We start from the raw sequence: 20,914 nt of genomic DNA, 5'->3' as shown, positions 1-20,914 counted from the left end.
CCACAGACTTGCAGACAGACAATGGAGGCATTTTCTCAATGGAGGTTCTTCTTCCCAGATAACTCTAGCTTGTGTCCAGTTGACAAAACAACAAAACAAAACAAAACAACAACAACAACAAAACCCCAAAACAAAACAAAACAAAACTCTGGGATCCTTCCTAAGAACCACTGAGCTGTGTTGCCCTGTTGGCAATACCGTGTTTGCCTTTGGCTGGTCACCCTTTCTCTGGCTGTTTTTCTTAACCTCTCAGTTGGAATTCTGTGCTTTTCCAGGGAATCATCTTAGGTATTTCAGACAGACCCAGACAGACTCTTTCCCCATCATGTCTGGTCCACCAAGATGCACAGCTCTTGCCTTGGGTGTGCCCAGGACACCTTCTCCTCCTCTGATTCCACCAGACAGTCTTGCCTTTTAGATTTGCCAGACAAGAATTAGACCAACACTCGCCATCCCATTTGCCTGGAGGGAAACCCAACTAAGTAAGCCCCTAGTGGTTTTCTCCAAAGTCCCTTTCTGTTTCCTTGGGGGAGAAAGACCCACCGCTTTGCTTTAGCAGAGAAATGGCAGCAAAGTCCCCACCAAGAAAATCCCTTCTCAAGCTCTTCTTTATCCACACCTCTCCTAGCCCCACAGTGAGCTGGGGGTTCTAGTGTCAGGTGGGGAGTTTGGGCTCATCACCTCTGTGAGTCATGCCTCTTTGGAGTGCAGCTCCTCCTGGTAGAGCAGCCTTGTTTTAGCATCTCACTTCACAGGCATGGCCTCCATGTTGTCCACACGGTTGCTGAACAGTCATTCTGTGCCAGGCCCTCTCTTATCTATGCGACAGCCTCCTTTTAGGGACAAGACAAATCAAGAGATTAAAGGATTGACCTGAAAACCCTCAATAGTTAGGGTGGAGGCTGGGAACAGTCTCTCAGTAGTGCCTGGCTTTGGTGTTGATGGCCTTTTTAGTCCAAATGTTATTTTTTTTAAATGTCTGTAACTTATGAGCCAATGAATTCTTTATTTTTAATGTATAACCTCTGGGCTCTTGTCCTTTTGCTTTCTGAGAAGTGAGATGTGACCAGTCCTGATTGCCAGGCTGTGGTGAGCCCTGGGCTGTGGCTTAACGCGTGGGCTAGCTGGCTAGTGAACCCCAGGGATTTGCCTGTCTCTGCCTCCCCAAAGCTGGGATTATTGTTGGCAGAATGTTCTGTGCATAGTTTGCCCTTGTTCATTCAAATGCTGATATATTTACTCCACTACCTGGTTTCACTGCGGACATTGCACTGTGAGGTTCATTCTAAGTGTCTCCTGTCTCAAGTTTGTGTGAACATGTCACCATTTGTTCTCTGTGTTGCCAATAAAAGCCAACTAACCAATGTTGAGCCAGACAGAGAATAGGGCGGGACAGTGTGGGGAGGAGAAAGAGAAGAGGGATGGATGTGGAGAGGACCAGGAAAACACAAGGAGAAATGCACTGGACCGAGGAGATGAGTAAAAAGCAAATATAATGTGGGAAATCTGAATGGGAGGAGACTATATGAGCTTGGAGGTTTAGGATGGAGTAATTATTGCCCGTCATTATGCTCTAGGCTAATTAAATAGATCCTAGTCTCTCCTTGTGGTTATTTAGGTATGAAGCTGGCTAAGGAGTAACCGCTAATTTATTACAATAATAGTTCAATATTAAATATTAATAATCACTCAACATATTATAATGTACAGATCACCCTTAGCTTTCCAGTGGGCACTAGGGACCACACTCAGGCCCTCGTGTTAACACAGCAGGGACTTCACCAATGGTGTGCTCTCCCAACCCTCTAACTACGTCACTACTGCACTCACTCTGAAGAGCAGGAGCTCTTCTTCCTGCTTCTGAACCAGGTTGGATGGTGATTCAGGGCACTTGAGTTCTTAGCCCAGTGCTGCCAAGGAGTTACCCCTGGGGGAATTGCCCTTCCAGGCAGATGTTCTCAAAGTCAGTTCTCTTTGCAAAATATGTGACCATGTGGCCGGTCTCTGCTTTTTCATCTTAAGGGTCACGTGCAGTTCATGGAAGAGGGCGTTGCCATGAAGAGGGAGAAGTTTTTTTTTTTTCTTTTTTTGGAGAAAGTGTTATGCGCACACAAATGTTGCACCCTGGTCCCTGGGAATTAAAAGTCATGATTTTACAAAATGCTGCAACTGCTGGTCAGCAATTAGTTGTAAAGTTACCAGAGTAACCCTTCCTCAGGAGGTTTTATGAACACTGGAAGGAATTTAATTCCAAGCTTAGGTCAGAGGGTAGAGAGGGATAAGCAGACTGCTGCCTTGCGTTCTGTCCTGTAGAACAGCTGTGCATGAGCTGGGTGATGCATGGCCTCCCCCGGGGTGATGCAGACACATGTTTCTGTGCTTGGCGCCTCTCCCCTGATGCCCCGGATGGTGATTGAGCCCTCAAACGGGGAATATAGTGGGAAGTGTAATTTCCCTTGCTGAGCACTAGCTTTTCGCGGTTTTTACTTTCAGAGTCAGGCAGTCCTGTCTTAAAGGGAGACCATCTGGTAAGAGGGAAGGACGGCTGGTGGGTGTTTGCTAATCACTAACCCTCCACACACGAGACAGGAGCTAACTGCATTCTGTGCGTCAGTGGATGGACACAGGAAGAAACGGTCATAGATACTCAGCCCAGTTTCTGGTGCAAAAAGTGCTCTCTAGGCCAGGGGGATAGCTCAGGCTGAAAGTCCTAAGTTCAATTCCCAGAACTCCCAGGGGAAAAGCCAGACATGGTGGTACACATGGGTAACCCCAGGACTTAGGAGGCAGAGACGGGTAGATCCCCAAGGTTCATTGATCAGCCAGATTGCCCAACTCAGTGAGGTCCAGGTCAATTGGAGACTGTGTCTCAAAAACAACAACAGCCACAACAACAAGATAGACATCACCTGAGAAACAACTGCCAAGCTTGTTCTCCATATGCGTGCACACACAAGTGGACTTGTAAAGGGCATAGACACACACACACACACACACACACACACACTTGGTGGGGAGCAACAGACACAGAGAGATCTCTCTCACACATACATACACACACACATACACACACACAGAGAGAGAGAGAGAGAGAGAGAGAGACAGACAGACAGACAGACAGACAGACAGACAGACAGACAGATGGACAAACAGAGAGACAGAGAGAGACAGAGACAGGCAGGCAGGCAGGCAAGCAGGCAGGCAGGCATACCAGTTCAGTGGTAAGAAAAGCTTTGATTACCTCAGCAGAGCCCTGTATTTCCAGCAACTTCCTGGGAGTTGTGCTAGCTTGCAGCCTGAGAATGACCAATGCCCCATACACACTGAGTTCTAGGACACATCTTTCCTTAGGACTGAGGTCAGCTTACTCACTCGGAATAAAGGCGGTGAGGGCAAATGCCTAATCTTCATTTATAACTATGAAAGTCAGTTCTCTAGATGAGCCATTGGAGAAGCAAGAGACTAGCCACAGATGGCAGATGGCAGCTGGGGCTGGGAGTCAATGGGAAGGGTGGGGCAGTGGGTCCTTAACCATCCTTAGCGGACAGGCTGCTGGGCATCAGTGAGTCCACGGGCTGAGCTCAGGTGTGCTGCAGGGGCTTAATGTTGAATCATGTGTCTTGGGATGCCTGGAGAACATCCAAAGCCCACGGAGAGGATCTCACACAAACTTCCATCTCTTCACGCTTCCCTTTCTACCTTCCCTGCTCCCTAAAGCCAAAACACTCTGGATGATTGCAAATGTGTGTCCTCCATCACTGGATAAGCATTACTGACTGGGGCCAGCAAGATGGCTCAGTGGATTAAGGTGCTTAGGTGTTGTGGAAGGCATACTAGACTCTCCAGGGCTCCTCTACCCCAGCTAGTTCCCAAACATTTGAGACAGAGACGTTTTAGATTTATAAAAAGCATTAAGACACCATTACTTGCTATTTCCCAGATACAGACCACAAGTTTCTTGCCATAGTTGTTCCTGCCTGAGCTGCTTCTGTTCCACCAGGCCAGCCCTCGTGGCCACGTGCTCATTGGTCCTTACTGCCCCATGGTGACTTCCTTCTCTCCAGATTCCTCTTTTCCTGCTACACGTTGTTCTTTCCTGCTCCTCATGGTCCCCCGCTGACCTCAAGTCCAGGAACCTAAGCCCCGCCTACTTCTCTTCTGCCCGGCTATAGGCTGTCAGCTACTTTATTTAGCCATTGGCAAACAAAGTTTACACTACATCATTTGGTGTATGTGAAAATGCACACATCTGGGCAGCAACCAGATCTTGGGGTCCAGCAATTAGCATTAGAACACACCTCCAACATGAGTCTGATCCCCAGAATCCACATACAGGTAGGATGAGAGAACTGACACCACAAAGTTGTCCTCTGACCAACACATGCCCACTGTGGCATGCATCGTGTACACGCACACAACGAAGAGAGACTAAAAAGGAAACCTGTGGGTCATTCAAGGGCTCCATGGAATGTCTGTGGAGATTAGAGGTAATCTCTTTATCTAGGAAGGTCAGTCAGTCTTCAGACCAGGAGGCAAGATAAGAGTAGTGCGTGCAGGCACAACTGCACACAAAAAAGAAGCAACTCAAGGCAGGAAGTACTTTCCTCCATGTCTTCCTGTTTCCTTTCTCTTGTGACTTCAGGTCCCAGTCAATGTACCATCCTCCGGGCAGCCTTCTCAGACCTCCCCAGACTTGATTAGCTATTTCTGACACTGCTCCCAACAGCCTGTGCTTGCCGTACGTACTGCCCGCTTTTCACACTGAACTGTGTCTGTCGGGCCCGGTGTTTGTGTTTCTCTTCCCTTTAGCCTCATGCTGGCTCTTGCTGGAGCAGAGCCTTTGCCTGTCTCTGTCACTCCTGGTGTGATGGTTTTCCAGACAGATTATGATAACAGGATGGATGATGATGTATGAGGTTGAGAGGTGCTAGTAAACCCAGGAGGAAGGACTCTGTCTGGTCTTGTGAGCTAAGTTAATGAGGGATGGAGACAATGCGGCTGCTTAGAGTTCCTCTTAAACCTTTCCAAACAACGCCGACAAGTGTTCAAATACTAGAGCCTGTGGGGGACCATTCCTCGCCTAAACTGCCACAACCATCCCAGGTGATGGCAGGAGAGGGGAACGTGAAGAAAGGAGATGTGGACAGCCCTGGGGTTATCTACATTGGGTGAAAAGAAACGGAACCAGGGTAGTGGTCAGAAAGCAGGAGGCCATGGTAACTGAGAGGGACAGGAGAAAGAGAAAGGGTCTTGTTGAGGTCATGCCACATGGACATGTCAACAGCAGAGGGCTGTGGCTTCAGGACAAGTATGCATTGCCAACACTAACAGTGTCTCTTCAGGAAGAACCTTTGCTGAGAGAGCGGCAGGTCCTCTGGGCCTGGGAGCAATGCAGGATCCTGCGTCCAGTGCCTAGTGCATGTAAAAATTGCTAGAGGCAGGACTCAGACTTGTCCAATCGCTAGTGTAGTCCACTATTTGTTTTCCCTTTAATGGTATAATCTTAAATATTAGCCATTATGAAAGCAGCCTTTTACAAATGGGTCTCCTATTGTGAGTCACTGCTTAATAACCCTAATTCTTTCTTCTCGGGCTAATGTGTTTGGAACTGGTTGTTGAGATCAAAGGCTTTTGAAGGCTTCGGGCTCCTGGGTTAGGCAGCCCTGCTCTGAGGAAGCAGGGGTGGGGTAAGGGGGGGGTGACCACTTTAGCCCTCACTGTTTTCATTCCATTCTGGGCTGATGTTTGTGGAGGATGAGAGAAGGTGGCCCTGATCCCCCAGAAGTGCGGGGAGGATCCCAGCTGTCTTGTGTTTTATGGCTATAGCGTTTTCACTGTCAGGTGTTCTCATGGCTAGCTTGGCCCTTCACCAGCCCTCCATTCCTAAGAGGTCAGTGTTCTTCCCACTGCTGACTCTGTCGATTTGTTGTATAGAAGAAGGCTGCTGGAGCAGATTGGCTTCATTGCACACGTGTGCCTTTCCCTCAGACCTTTGTAAGTAGAATGAGATTATCCCTACCTCCCCACTATATACATAAAAAGAGAAATAGAGGCCTAGGAAGCCATTCAAATTTATGCTGTGGCATTAACATGGGAAAGCAATAATGTATCAATGGGCTCATGTATTGGTTTACTTTTAAGAAGTGAATGGCCATCTCTTGGATGTTCTAGAAACCTAGGACAATGGAAACTGTCAGGAGTCTATGAGGATGACCCTAGCTAAAGCTCCTAGCAAGGGGAGCTAGAGAGCCTGAACCAGCCATCTCCTGTAACCAGGCAAGCCTTCCAATGGAGAGATCAGGCCACCAACCCAGCCACGAAACTGTGGACCCACAATTTGTCCTGCCTACAAAATATTCAGGGGTAAGAGATGGAGCAGAATTTGAGGGAAGGGCCAGACAATGACTGGACCAGTTTGAGGCCCACGTTAGAGGGAGCCCACTCCTGACACTACTAATGATATCCTGCTATACTTGCAGACGGGAGGGAGCACAGAATAACTGTCTTCAGAGAGGCTTCACAGCAACTGGTGGGAACAGATGCAGAGAACCACAGCCAAACATTAAGCAAAGCTTGGGGGATCCTGTGGAAGAGGGGAGAGGAAAGATTAAAGGAGCCAGAGGGGTCAAGGACTTCACGCACACACACACACACACACACACACACACACACACACACACACCCTACAGAATCAACTAACCTGGGCCCATAGGGGCTAATAGAGACTGACCTGCCAACCAGCGAGCATTCACTGGATGGACCTAGGCCCCTGCACACATGTAACAGTTGTGCAGCTGGGTCTTCATGGCTGTCTCTGACTACGTTGCCTGCCTTTGGATCCATTTTTACCTAACTGAGCTGCCTTGTCTAGCCTCGATAGGAGAAGATGCACCTAGTCTTACTGAAAAGAGGAGGAGGAGGAGGAGGAAGAGGAGGAGGAAGAGGAGGGGCAGGAGATGAGCTGGGGCCTATGAGATAGCTCAGCATGTAAAGGCACTTGCCACCAAAGCTGAGGCCCCGGGTGAAATCCCCAGGACCTGCATGGTGGCAGGAGAGAACTGAGTCCAGAAAATTGTCCTTTGACTTCCCCATATATGGCTTAGCAGGCACAAGCAGACACACACACACACACACACACACACACACACACACACACACACACCCTATATGTACTAAAGAAGAGCCTGTCTTGAGGAGTGTGGAGTGGAAGGGATGGTTCAGCAGCTAAGACCATGTTTTGCTCTGGCAGAGGACCTCAGTTGCTTTCTCAGCCCCCATGTTGGGCAGCTCACAGCTGCTCTTTAATTCCATCTCTAGGAGAGCTGGTGCCCTCTATGGGCACCTACACCCGTGTGTGCATATAAATTCAAGGGTGTGTGTGACACATCCATGCATAAATAATTTTTTTAAAAAACCTCTTTAAAAGCAACAAAAATGAAGAGAATATCAGAACACGGTCTGAGCTGCCAAGAAAAGAGGAAAATGACACATAAAGAGCTGCCAAAGAAGGAGAAAGGTTGGAGGAGGAGCCCGCTGTTCTCTGAGGGAGGCAGGTTCTCTGTCCTGTGTGCGCTAGACTTCTCAGTGGTGTAGCGGCCAGCTTTCTGTCACTACATTGAGAGACTGGTTTTGTCTCACACTTCTGAATGTCTCAATATGTAAGACAATTGGCCCATTTGCTTTGAGCCTATGGTAGGATTATATCATGGTGTGATTACAAAAAGAGCAAATCCACTCACTTCATGACCTGGGAGCAGGAGAGGAAGAAATAATATGGAGTCCTGTCATCCCATTCAGGGACACGCCTTCAGCCTAATAACCTGGAGAGCTCTCACCAGGCCCCACCTCCTAACAGTTTTGCCACCTCCCACTAGCACCACCTTGGGACCTCAGCCATTGACATGACTTGGGAAGGAAGACCTTGTGATCTAAAGTGTAGCAGGCTGTTTCCAAGGTGCTCCATTAAGGTTGAAGACCACTAGTATACAAAGAACGCCCACGTCCAGAAAGACAGGAACCCTAGCAACACCAGATATAGCACAACAGCCTACTCTCACCCTCACCACCCATGGATTTATGAGTTCTCTTACTTTTTGGAATCAAAGGCAATATAGACAGTTATTGAACAGTTTCCCTTGACAAATAAAGGCATGCAGGCTGTGAAAAGCTAAGATCATAGTTCAAAGGATATGTCAGCCCATTGAAGTGTAGAAACCTCTGACCCCTGGGGCAGGCAGTCTCCTGACTCAGGAGGGTTTTGCAGAGGTTTTCAGGGCTGACCTGAGGATGTCCTGTTGTCAGGGAAGACAGATGGGAAGGACCTGCCTAACCCTGGGCTGGGGCTAGGGCAGGGGCAGTCCTGTAAACATCACAAGGATAAACATGACCACCCAGGACCTCAGAAAAAGGAAGAGGGACAGCTGCTCTCAGTCCCACAGTGATAGGTACAAGAGAGAAAATAGACATAGATTATTTGCATAGATTAACCGGGAAAACAAAGAGTAACTTTGTGCCTTTGATGCCGACAACGGAGTTTCCAGCAGATGGAGATATTCCCACATAAAAGAGACCTTCTACAGGTGTAGAAGTTCCACTCCAGACTCCCCCTATTTAGAATAGGATCGTTTCTCCTGAAAGAGAGAGCTTTCTAAAATGTGGGCTTCCTGGCTTTAAGTCAGTTAGGCTTTCCATGGAGACCTTCAGGGAGACCCAGGCTTCTGACCCAGAGGGTTGGCATCTGAAAGGCTGAAAGCCTTAGCCCACGCTTGTTTGTAGTGGACTGGGCCCTCGTCCTCTGTTTCCTAAGCCTCGGGTGTGGAAGCTTGCAGATGGTTGTAACGTTCCGCCGCCTTCCCATCTCGTGTATTTGCATCAGAGTACTTAAAGCTTTAGGAGTCAAGATCCCAAGGTTTGGGGTTTTGTTGTCTTCTTTTTTCTTCTTTTTAGTTTTCCACTCATCTGTCTGCGGGCCTGGGGTCAAGTTGTTTCCAGAGCCCCGCCTGTATTCTGTTTGGAGGCCTTTGAGGACTTGGGCAGGGTACTTTTACCACAGTGTGGAAGAGCTGAATAGCAGAGCAGCAAGAGCAGGCAGTTAGGCCCACCTCATTAACATTTAAGACAACACCAACAACAACAGGCCCCGCCCAACTGCGGAAGAAAGTGGATAGGGAGACTTTGTCGTCTGGGTGACCACAGGGTTAGGGAAACATTTTCAGTTCCCTGGGTTTGATGCTTTTTTATCTTACTACAAATCAACTGGCCCCACCGAAGGCTTCATGGGGATTAGCTGGAGGTGACAGCCTGGCTTTAAGCTTAAAAGGGGATTTAAAAAAAAAAATAGTTTGGTTTTTCTTCTCTGGTCTTTACCCAAATGATTCGATTAAAAAAAAAAAAGAGCTTGAATTCTATTTCGATTAAGTTTTTCAGATGATGGAGATAGACTCTTTCCGATTTTAGGGTAAAAGTAAATTCCAGGATGTGGGTGAGTGGGTCACTAGATCTGTGTTATGGCACCTAGTGTCTGCTTCATGTTTCTGAAAGTATTGTGTCAGTTACACAAAAAAACATGTTCATGCTAAGTTCAATACATGTGATGTAATTCTTAAAAGTAGGGACTGGGGAGATAGCACAGTCATTACATACTCACCTGGTAAACCTGAGCACCTGAGTTTGATACTTTTTTTTAATGGCAGATTTGGGGGCTGTATACTTAGAATCTCAGTGCGAGGTGTTTGGAAGCAGGTGCATCTTTGGGGTTCACTGAACAGCCAGTCAATATACTCCACGAGTTCCAGGCCAGTGAGAGACCCTGCCTGAAAGAAAAAACAAACAAAACTGGACAGCACCTGTCATAGTTAGGGTTCCTATTGCTCTGACAAAACACCATGGCCAAACAAGTCAGGGAAGAAAGAGTTTATCTAGCATACACATCCACCTCATTGAAGGAAGTCAGAACAGGAACTCAAACAGGGCAGGATCCTGAAGGCAGGAGCTGATGCAGAGGCCATAGAGGGGTGCTGCTTACTGGCTTGCTCCTCATGGCTTTGCTCAGCCTGCTTTTTTCTACGACTCAGGACACCAGCCCAGGGATGGCACCATCTACAATGCGCTGGACCCTCTCCCATCAATCATTGATTAAGAAAAATGTCTCACATCTGGATCTCATGGAGGCATTTTCTCAACTGAGGCTCCTTCCTTTCTGATGACTCTTGAGTGTCAAGTTGACACAAACTCATCCAATACAGCACCTGAGGAATGGTATGGCCTCCGTAGGTATTTACACATGTATACACACATAAAGAAATCTATATGCTACTATATACAATAGCCAGCAAGGACAGAGCTCCCTGGGTAGTTCAAGGTTGACTTCTCTGTCTTCTGCATGCAATTGTGTGGTGTCTTCAGCAATAGGGTCCCACTATCCAGTTCTGGTGTGTAACCAAGAACAATACATTAGCCCATGTTGTTGCCTACACAAGACCTGCAAAGGACCAAGCCAGTCAAAATCCCAGCACGAATGGTGGAGTGGATCCCTAAAGCGCCATGCTTGTCAGAGGAGCTATCAGCAGTTGATGGCTGTTAAGAGAAGGGATGTCAGGGCTGGAGAGATGGCTCAGTGGTTAAGAGCACCACCTGCTCTTCCAGAGGTCCTGAGTTCAATTCCCAGCAACCACATGGTGGCTCACAACCATCTAGAATGTAATCTGATACCCTCTTCTGCAGATAGAAAGCACTCATATGCAATAAATAAAATAAATAAATCTTTTTTAAAAAGAGAGAGAGAAGGGGAGTCGCTTTTCTGTGGTGGTGTGGCTGCTGGAAGGTTGCCCATACCTCAGTAGACAACCCCACACCCATGGGTGATGGGCAGCACTAATTATGCTTTTAAAAGACATAGAATTGGGATGGGTGGAGTTGGAGGAAGGTGATAGTAATGAGGGGAGGGATGTGCTCAAAGCACATTTTTAAATGTATACAATTTTTAAAGAATAAATAAAATATTTAAAAGCAAATCGATTTTGTTCGTTAGTATACACAACAAAGACTTAGGGGTGAGTATGAGAGTCAAAGACTCTCAAGCAAGTAGCTCAGATTCCCAACGAGCACAGTTTATTAGAAGCATCTCTCTTGCCAGCCAAGACCCTTCTTCCACATTCCTTTTGGTTCAAGCAGAGGTCACCTCTCCTCAGGCCAGGAACCTTCAAGCTGCAGTCCAGCCAGGAATATCTGGACTTCCCTTTGATCTAGGTTTTTTTTTTCCCTCTCCACATAGAGCTATTTAATCTCTCCAGGGAAAGGCAGACACATTTGTTTCTTGGCCATCAACAGTTAAGGGCTTCTTTTTGTTTATTTGTTTCCTTGCATGCCCAGAGACAAATTAAAACAGCACTCTGAATGTCCCACAACCTCTGTTAATCCGGAGAGTTTAACGTGAACTCTACCTTTGCTATACACCAGCCACCCACCCCTTGGATTTGTCCAGCAAGAGTCAATCAGCTGGAGTTTTGAATACTCCAAGGGCTTCTTAGGTTTCTTGAGGCAAGGGTTTTCTCTCCCAACCTTCCCAGGATATGTTAATGTGGCCAGCAAAGCTACAGAGAGCCACCGTGTGCCAGCACAGTGTAATAGAGCATGCTCAGGTGGAGCTGTGGTGTGCGACTCAGGCGTGGCGCACACAGCCAGCTTCACACTCGCCTCATTGACTTTAGGTCAGTAACGTCGTCACTTTGGATTCCAGAGGCTGGCTGGCATTCCCATTTACCAGGAATCATGCCTTTCTGGAAGGTTTTGGTTTTTTAGATCCTTGTATTTGCCTGGCTTCAGATGGAGAGGGGATGAGTAGAGCACACAGACCCCCCCCCAAGCCCCCCACGCCCCTACTCCCATAGGGAGGAATGGTCTCCAGGGAACTCACCCTCAGGACTCAAATCTGCCCACTGGTGTTGTTTACCAGAGTGAGTACTCCTTAGATATTTGGGGGTGTGTAGGGAGAGGGATGAGAAAGCTTACAGAGCAGCAGTTCTCAACCTGTGGTCACGAGGAGGGTCAAATGACCCGCTCATGTGAACTCCAGCACATTGGTTTCTTTTTTAACATGACATACTCAAAATTTACTGTCTTTGCCATTTGCAAGTGTGTAGTTCAGTGGTATACCACATGTTCATGCTGTGCAAGCAAATCCCCAGAACTCTTTATCTGTCAAGACTGAACTGTCTCCCGTTAAACAGCAACTTCCTGGGGGTGGAGAGTTGCCTGCATGACTTGGAGTACGTGCTGTGCAAGACTGAGGACCTGAGTTCAGAGCCAACAGCCACATAAAGAACGCCACACTCATGTCTGTAGTCTGCAGCAGCAGCAGATGAGGGAGAAAGTGACCACGCAGGACACTGGACTACCTACTCTTGTGCATGTAAACATGCAGGGATATTTATGTTGGGGGTTGATCTGATTGCTGCCCAAATGAGCAGACTCACCTACCCCAAAATGTTTGTAACCTTGCCTAAAAACCTATTCCTATTTGACCAATAAAAAGTCAACACACCCCGGGCAGGGAAAATGGGATGGAGAGAAGATTCTCGGGCTGTGAGGAAAGAAGGATCTGGGGAAGAAGAGGCAGACAGATACCGGAGGAGGAGGAGGAGGAAGAAAGAGGAGGAGGAGGGAGGGGAGGAGGAAGAAAGAGGAGGGGAGGAGGGGGAGGAGGGGGAGGAGGGGGAGGAGGAGGAGGGGAGGAGGGGGAGGAGGAGGAGGGGAGAAGCTATGAAATAGGAAAGAGCCATGTGGGCCCAGAGGAGGAACTCTGAAGTTCCACATGGAAAGAAATGACCCAGATGAACAACATTAGCAAGTATTTTTGGATTTTGCATGGCAGGTAGCCAAAATAGAGTTTATTAGAACACATGGCCTGGTATAGAGGATGAAAGATAATGGTAGGTTAATATCTGCCGTGCCCCAGGTGAAATAAGGCTATTCTAAAATCTATCAGATGTCTGTTTCTCTAGTGATTGTGAAAGCAGGTTATATAATACCACTGAAAGAACTATACGCCTAATAATAAACATTATTAGGCTATCGCTTTAAACTAACAGCAGCACCCATTAAGGTAAGATGGAGCCATTGGATCTCCTAGAACCAGAGTTAACAGGTGGTTGTGAGCGTCCTAGGCTGGGTGCTAAGACTTGAACTCAGATCCTCTGGAAGAATGTCAAGTGTTCTTAACTTCTGAGCCGTCTCTCCAGCCCCACTTTCTTTACTTTATACAGTCTGAAACCTAAGGCCAGGGAATGGTATCACCCACTTTTAGTGTGAGTCTTCTTACCCCAATTAACCTAATAGACAGTCCTTCATAGGCCTATCCAGAGGCTACATAATCCCTCTTAGGTATGTCTAGAGGATTCTCCCCTGTGTCTTTCCATATCCTGTCATCTTGACAGTTAACACTAAGCTTTGCAATGGGACTTTGCTTTTGATGAACTGGCCCCATGGGTCTGACTGAAAGAGGAAACCCAGACCAGAGTAGAGAGAAGGCAAAGATGTGGGCTGTTGGGAGGTGTGCGGACTGCATAGATAAGCAACCAATGTCTGCCCTTCACAGCTCTGCAGAGCTCAAATCTAGTTTTGGCTGGTCCCCACTATCTTATAGCCTTTCTCTCACCTCCAGGCTTCTCAGACTGTGAAAGGTCTAGGTCTAAACTAGGGCTGGCATGTTTGTCAGAACCTTGCCCCAGGAGCAATTTGTAATATTAAGTTACCTAGTAATGTTCTTGGATCCTTATCTGTGCGGTACAGTGGGAAGCAGGATGGTTAATGACTGAGATTACTTCCTCAGACATACCACATCCTTCCATCATAAATATGTTGGATACGCAGATGGAGCTCTCTCTCCTTTTTTGCAGCCTTTGACTTGTAGATAATTATGGCTGGCTACATCTGTAGCCACATCTGTAGCTACATCTGCAGGCTGTGGCTGCAGAGTCAAGGTGAAATGGATAACTACCAGAAAAGCATCATAACGAAGGTTTCCTGGTGGTGGCTGCATACTGTATGCATGTACTTGCATGTGTGCTTGTGCTCGTGTGTGTGTGTGTGTGTGTGTGTGTGTGTGTGTGTGTGTCCAGCCTCATAATTTATTTACATTATTCATTAACACTGAGCGTACATGTTGGTGGGAACATCTGCTGGCGTAAAAGATTAGAAAACAAATCCCTCGTATTTGTTACTTTTCTGTTACTGTAATAAAACACCGTGAGCAAGGCAACCTAGAGAAGAAAGAGCTTATTTGGGTTTATGTTTCCAAAGGGAAAGTCTGTAATGGTGGAGCAGGCGTGGCAGCAGGGGACCCGAACAGAAAGCTCAGTGATCTATGGTGTGCATCTTAAGCCACAGGAAGCAGAGAGAGTGGGGTTGGGGAGGTAGGGGGCATGCTGGAAGTGAGGGACGGCTATAATCTCCCAAAGCCCACCCCACTATGACATACTTCCTCCTTCAAGGTCACACCTCCTAACTCCATTCCCCAAATAGTGACCACGCAGGGACCATGTCTTCAAATGCTTAAGCCTTTGGGGGGGGGGGCAGGTGTTGCTCTTTTGAACTACCACGTCCTTCATTAAGATTGTATTTGTGGGGCTGGAGAGATGGCTCAGTGGTTAAGAGCGCTGCCTGCTCTTCCAGAGGTCCTGAGTTCAATTCCCAGCAACCACATGGTGGCTCACAACCATCTGTAATGTGATCTGATGCCCTCTTCTAGCCTGCAGGTGTACATGCAGGCAGACATTGTATACATGATAATAAATAAATGTTTTTTAAAAAGATTGTATTTGCCAGTGAGGCATGGTGGTACACACTGTACTCAGGAGGATAAAGTGGACAGATAGTGAGTTTGAAGCCAGATGGGGCTACACAGGGAGATCCTGACTCACAAGACAAATACAGGGATGGCAGGATGGCTTAGTAGGTATAGGTGTTTGTTCCCAAAGTTCAGGCTTGATGACCAAAGTTCAGTCCCCAGAAGCCACAACATAAAAAGAAAGAACTGACTCCTGCAAATAGCTCTTTGGTCTCTACACAAATTTATCTGTGTATTTCTGGCACCCATACACACATACATACATAAAAACGAGTGTAGTTTAAAAACAAACTGAATGGTTTTATCTGTCGGTAGCTAACTGCTGAACTGCTGCAGACCCTTCTGACTTCAGCAGACTCTCATAAGCAGAAGGATTGAAATGATCTCTCTGTGCGGGTCCACTGACAAAATAAAAACTGCAGGTGGCTGTTTGCAAGACCATGACGAGAAAGGAAGTCAAGTCATGAGCTCCTGAGCCGGGTGCCTAAGGTTTGGCTCTCGAGCAGCCGGAGCCCTGAAATATAGCCAAGACCGCATGGAACTGACCCGCCTACTCTTCTTCCAGAAATATTTTAGCTTGGTCATGCTTCCACGATAATTATCAAAGAAAATGAAAAGAGCAGACAGCTCAGCCCTGGCAGCAGCCTAACCGTTTACTACTTCCGGCCAGGGAAGACTTCACAAAAGCAAAAAATCTGCTACTGGTTGCCACTTCTTCTAAAAGATCACTTCTTTTAAAACTCCTATAGGTGGGCGGGCAGGTGGACAGGCAGGCAGGCCGGCCACCAATTCCCCGAGCATTCTATTTCAAGACAGGAGAGAAAAGTTTGGTTTTGTCCAGCACCTTTGTTTTTACAAGCATGGTTACTCTGTCTCTTAGTCAAGTCTTTAAGATAAGCAGTAGTCATCCTGACAGATATAAAGGCAAGGGTCATAGCCAGAACGTGTCTAGTGTCTAGTGGCACAAGCTCAGTTAGTGGCAGAACTCAGATGCAGACCCTTCAGACCCAAGAAAGGGCCACGCAGAAATCGCTGTACTCCCCGCTCCCTTGTGACCCTCCCACCCCCGCCTCTCTCATGTACCAATTTGTGTGTCAAGCCAGTTGGATGTCCCCTCCATCTGTTCTGCATCTTGTATGCATGTGTACCTGGCTTTTACATGGTTGCTGAAGACCACACCACTTTGGAGTTCTTGTGTTTGTATAGCAAGTACTTCGCTAACTGAGCCTTCTCCCCAATTCCCTCCTTGCTTTCTGACTTTCTGCCTCCTTTCTGTGGCTCGCTCTCATTTGTCCTGACCCAGCACCTTCCATACTCTACTTCTTTGAAGACAATGGCACTTTGAAGAGCCTCTTGGGCCCTTAGAGGCCTTGGCTGTGGAATCGCAGTGTCGGCTGCCGCTGCTTCTGCAGAGGGCTGCACGCCTCTTTTAACTGAGTGGCCACCATCCAAATTGTCCCACGGTCCGGAACCGGGCTGCTTTTTATGCCTGTCCTGCACACAGCTTTTGTTTTTTTCCCCCTCTTTGTCTGTGCCCATCTTTTTCTCCCCAAATACTGCAAAAATACCGTTTCGGCCTGAGGTTTCAATTAGGTCATGGCATGATGTGTTCATGTCACGCTTTGTGTGGCCCAAAGAGAACATCCTTCCCAGGGGCTTCCTCTGAGAGGGAGCTGTGCCGCCTGCAGAATTTCCTTTTCAAGCTGCCACAAGGGCACCTCCTTTCTCATTTATCCAAAGCCGTGTTTGTCTTTGGGGAAGGAGATGGTGGTGGCCTGTGGTTGTGACTTGGGGTGGGGGTGGTGGGGGGTGGGGACGGAGGATTGACGTCTTTTCAGGAAAGCCAAGCTCGCTCAAGGGATTATTTCTCCCTAGCATTTGTCCCACTGAATGTGAAGCTTAAATGTTGGGGGGCTGCGTTCGTTTGTTAGGCGGTGGTGAAGGGAGCCGCCCCAGCCTTTATGGTTAAGCCTCCTTTTGGCTGTGCAGATTTGGAACGTGTTCTGCCTGTAGAGAAGGCCCGAGGGAACACAAACAAAAACAAAACAAAACAAACAAACAAACACAAAGAAGACCAAATAACTGGGGGACACCCCACCCCCACCCCCGCAAGTGGTCAGTGGTTCTGACCCCATGGAAGAAAGGACTGTCTTTCACGTTTGCCCTGGACAAGCAAAGGGCCAAGGCAGCAGAAGCAAGCCTTCGTTCCCAGGCTCCTGTGCAAGACTGGAGGAGAAAGGCCACTTTCAGGAGTCCTTTGTGTCTGCCCTTGTGTGTTTGTGTGAGCTGTCTGGCTTGCTGGGTATTGTTCTTAAAGCTGCTGGACATCTGGGACGGTGTCTGTTCAGCCCCCTTGGTATAGAGACATGTAAATGAGTTTGTTAATTCAAGTGGACAACTGATTAAGCTGTTTGTTTATTTGGGGTTTTTTTTTTTAACTCCTTACTTTCCTGGGCACAACAGGGTAGCATGAAAGAAGCCCAGAGAGGTCTCTGTCTGTGACTTTGAAAGCCCCCCACACCTTTTGGAGCCTTTTCTGTTGTAAGGGACAATGGTTAGACTAGCTGAGATTTGTTTTAGACAAGGTCTCACTGTGTACTCCAGGCTGGAGTCCGCCTGCCTCTGCCTTCTGAGTGCTGGGATTAAAGCTGTGTGCCACCACACTCAACCTGAGTATTTTCTTTCATTATGTACATGTGTATGGTGTCTGTGCGAGAGTATGTGCATCTGAGTGCATGTCTCCATGGAAACCAAAGGTGTCAGATCCCTCTGAAGCTGGGGTTACTGGCAACTGTAAAGTTCATGGGTGCTGGGAACTGAACATTGGTCCTCCCCAAAAGCAGCCTGTGCTCTTAATTGCTGAGCCATTCATCTCTCCAGGCTCCTTAGCTAAGTTCTTAAGTACTCTCCCTGCTCTGAATCAGGGATGATGATCAGTGAGATGGAAAGCTACCAAGCCAGCTAAAAGGTAAGACTTTTATCATTAAGAATGCAATTAAGGGGGTTGGGGATTTAGCTCAGTGGTAGAGCACTTGCCTAGCAAGCACAAGGCCCTGGGTTCGGTCCTCAGCTCTGGAAAAAAAAAAAAAAAAGACAAAGAATACAGTTCAGGCAGGGGAGGTAGCTCAGTCAATAAAGTGCTTGCTCTGCACGCCTGAGGACTAGGTTTTGGAGTCCCCAGAATCCATGTAGATGCCAAGTAGGTGTGGCAGTCTGCCTGTAATTCCAGCCTCTGTTGGCAAAGACAGAGCAGTCCCAGAACAAGCTAGCTAGTAAGACTAGCCATAGTAGGAAGCTCCTACACCATGGTTTGTTCATATTACTGTTGACGGCTTCGGCTTAATACTAACAGACCTCAGAAGGGACATAATTTGTGCACACGTATGAATGCACACATGTACATATAAACACAAAATACACATATATAGACACAACGCATACACCTGTTAATCCGTACTGTAAATACATACAATATGTATCCTCCATGTACACACATGTATGCGTGTGGATATGACTTTACTAAGTTGATAGCAATCTGGAAATGGAGTGAGCTTATTCTCATTGGCCTCACTTGAAGTGCTACCATTTCCTCTGCCTGAGGCTTTCTGGCTTCTGAGACTTTTTCATAGAACACTTTGTACCAGAGTTCACTTCCTTCTTATAGGTCCTGACAGCTCCGGTCAGGCCTCCTAGCAAGAACCCTCTGCCACATGGCCTTTCTGGAGGGTGTGTGCCTGCCATATTTTTCATACATATTACCCACTCTGATGGACATATGTTTTCCCAGGCCATAAGAAACTCGTTAGGGCTTTTGCTTCTGCTGAAGCTGTCAGGCTGCCTTCCTGACAGGGGCCAAGCTGGCTTTCTACTGACAGAACCCCTTTCAGACTTTGAGTTTTTATTAAGCAGAGCATTTTCAGATGCAACACCCCACGTCACCCAGCTTGAAGAGTTTGAGCAACGTGGTGTTTCCGCACCCCTTCCCCCGCCCCCCCCACCATAACGACATTTGGTTTTAGTCATTTTTTCCAGCATTGGATTTACTGTGACATGAGAGGAAAAGGATACATTTCAGAAGGTTGGCTGACTTGGCCAAAGTTGGCCTAGCTGATTCCCATGAGACTATGTGTCCAGGAACTTGGTATAAACAGGAAGCCGCTGCTGTTTCCAGGTCTCTGTGGAAAAGTGTGTGGAAGGCAAGCCCCGGTACCCACAGGACTCCAGAGAACATTCTCCGCTCTTTCTATAGGAACACTGATCCTGGGTGGCCTGTGCTGCTGGCTTACCACTTCAGCTTGTCTGTTGTCAGCCAGGCTCCACTGGCCTCCCTCACACATGGAGACTGTCTCTTAGCCACTTCTCAGTGGGTCAGGTCTCCAGCCTCTGGGCACATCTCTGTAACGTGAGTATCATTTGAAAGTTAGCCGAAAGATCACATGCCAAAGGCTTGGTTTGCTTGTGGAAGTACTGAAAGGTGGTACAGCCTTTAGGAAGTGGTCCTCAAACCATTTAGATGGTCCTCAAACGGAACTGTAGAGCCCCACGGCTCTCCCTCCTCTGTTTTTCATCCCTTCTCTCCCCGCTTTCTGTCTCCTCATTCCTCTCCCCTTTTCCTCTTACCTTCTTCTTTCCTTCTCCCTTTAACCCCGCCCCCATCTCTCCCCTTCCTCCCGGCCCTGGCCATTTTGGTTTATTTTCCACTTGATACCAGCTCGAGAGAAGAGAGAGTATTAATTGAAAAACACCTCTCTGAGATAGGCTCATAGGAAAGACTGTACTGCATTTTCTTGGTTAGTGATTCATGTGGGAGTGCCCAGGCCACTGTGAGCAGTGCCACCCTTGAGCTAGTGGTCCTGGGTGCTGTAAGAAAGCAAAGTGAGCAACCCACGAAGGAGCAAGCCGGTAAGCAACACTGCTTCATGGCCTCTGCTTCAGTTCCTGCCTCCGGTTCCTGCCTCTGGTTCCTGCCTTGAGTTCCTGCCCTGACTTCCCACAGTCATAGACTGTTAGCTGAAAGTGTAAGCTGAAATGAACCCTTTCCTCCCCAAGCTGCTTTCGGTCAAGGTTTTTATCACAGCAGTAGAAACCTAAGATGGGTCCTCTTCTCCTCCATCTCCTCTTCCTCCTTGGGTTGAAATGCAGACTTTTGTTCTGGCACTACCTCATACCCACTGCCCTCCGTAGAACTGAGCTGGTATAGGTTCCTTGCCTTTGAACTTCTAAAACTATAGTCTAAATAAACCCTTTCTCTCTCTAAGTTAGTTGCCTTGCTGCTTTAATCACAAGGACACAAAACTGACTGATGCCTTCTGCCCAGAATACTCTTCTCTCCTCCTCCTCCCTTCTCAGTAAATTTCCACTGTTATAATCTCACATTTTTAATGTGACTATTGGGTGGATAACTGTATGCTCCATGAGATTATAGTTACACTAGGACCTGGTGTCATTTCCTTATGTCCTTAGCAGGTACCGTAATAACTAGAAGACAGGCTCTCACATTGAGTGAGTGAACTCATATGTGCATGCGTATTGATTGTCCCACAAGGGCAGAGATTCTGAAAAATACTCTAGCAGGGTGCCTGGCGCATACAATAGTAACCTTTAAATCCCAAGTGAACAAGTGCTACCGCTTACAGGACACCATGCCCAGCACTGCCCTTGACTTTGAAGAGATGAACTTCCTCATAAAATAGCAATGAGCACTGGAGTGGGTGGGCCATTTGTATCTGAGTCAGATTTGGGCTTGTATTTGGGAAGGCACAGATGTGCCACTGTATGCATGTGGTGGTCCAAAGACAGCCTGGAGTGTCAGTCCTAGCCTTCCACCTCTTCTGTAGTTGGCTGCTGTGTGCTACAGGACAGCTGACCCGAGCTTTCAGGGATGGATTCTTCCCCTGTCTTCTGTCTCAACATAGAGGCACTGGGAGTATGGGCGTGTACTGCCATGCCCAGCTTCATGTAGGTTCTAAGGACTCAAATCAGGTCCTCATGCAGGATTGGCCTCAATTTTAATCACAAGACCCTGCATTGCCCCCCTCTTCTCTCTCTCTTCTTTGGTTTTTTGAGACA

General features: G+C 47.6%; 1 protein-coding gene across 2 annotated transcripts in view; it reads left to right on the top strand.

Moving 5' to 3' along the window:
- Positions 1–20,914, top strand: part of THSD4 (thrombospondin type 1 domain containing 4) — a 555,462-nt gene that overhangs the window by 236,192 nt on the left and 298,356 nt on the right. The window lies entirely within an intron of this gene.

The sequence above is a fragment of the Acomys minous genome (assembly GCF_964271855.1).
Source record: "Acomys minous genome assembly, chromosome: 5".
NCBI classification, from domain to species: Eukaryota; Metazoa; Chordata; class Mammalia; order Rodentia; family Muridae; genus Acomys; species Acomys minous.
Note: the sequence above shows the minus strand (reverse complement) of the source record. Positions and strands in the feature narration are given on the sequence as shown.